Genomic DNA, 1141 nt, shown 5'->3' with positions numbered 1-1141 from the left:
AAAAAAGCATCATATGACCCCTTTAAAGACTTGTGATAGTAGTTCACTAGACTCAGTGGACAGAGACAAAGACATTTAAAAAGAAATCAAGTAGCCTATATAATGGGAGATGAGTCAAACAAACTTTGATTTGAAGCAAAAAAGTATTTGAAGATCGGACAAAAATACAAAGGTACAAGTCTGTACTTAACAGCTTTAATGGGGGAATAAACTACAATCCCATGAAGCCTCTCCAGTGACATAAAAAGATGGATAAATATAGAACTATTGATTTAAATATGCCGATTGTACACATAGAAGCAGCAGTTACATTTATTGCGAAATATGCATATTTACACAAATTACAAGTGCAGGGAAACTGAATCAAATCATTTGAGCGCTTCATTTTGTTATGATTCTCTGATTGGTGGAGATTTTGCTACAGAATCATGGGTAATGTAGTTTTTCACCAGAAAGTTTGCTGTTAAACACTATTACTTGAAAAATACGTTAAAAATAAATGGGCTGACGGCTTCAATAAAAGCATTTACTATTGTTTAACCATCTTGTAGCTCACAGTAGGCCTGTCTGTTAATGCTTTATAAGATATAGTTCAAAATCTATTTCCTCATTGAGAAATCTATAGCCACATAACAACTGCATAGCAATGCACTAGAATAGTGACAGAGATTTGCACAAGCACCACTTTAGAAAATGTAAAAAAGGTTTAATAGTAGTCAGTAACTGGTATTTTGAGGCAAGTTCTGCAGAACAAACAGCTGGCCTGCTACTCACGTGCTGCCGAGTCTTGTATTTTGTTAACTTGAGAAAATTATTCTGAGTTTTCTCAGTGACAACTATTCGGAATTATTTAAGGTTATTATATGAGGTTGTAGAAATGCTAGAGAACATTTCTGTGGGTCAACGAGAGGACAATGAAGCCTCCTGTGTGTGTCGCTGGACCGAGGATGTGATTAAACATGGCCGCCTCCATGCTCAACCATTCTGACCTTTACAAAGAGCTCCTGCAACACTTACAAGCGAGCCCTTGACACTCCTACATAATATAATCGAGTTAATGCATGCATGTTTTATGCATACAGCTCATAACATTCTTTAAACGGGTCGAATTACTTAAAACATCAATATTCACCGTGTAAAT

This window comes from Sinocyclocheilus grahami, unplaced genomic scaffold (genome assembly GCF_001515645.1).
Source record: "Sinocyclocheilus grahami isolate Dianchi unplaced genomic scaffold, SAMN03320097.WGS_v1.1 scaffold4362.1, whole genome shotgun sequence".
NCBI lineage: Eukaryota > Metazoa > Chordata > Actinopteri > Cypriniformes > Cyprinidae > Sinocyclocheilus > Sinocyclocheilus grahami.
The sequence above is the reverse complement of the archived record's forward strand: the minus strand, read 5'-3'. Positions refer to the sequence as shown.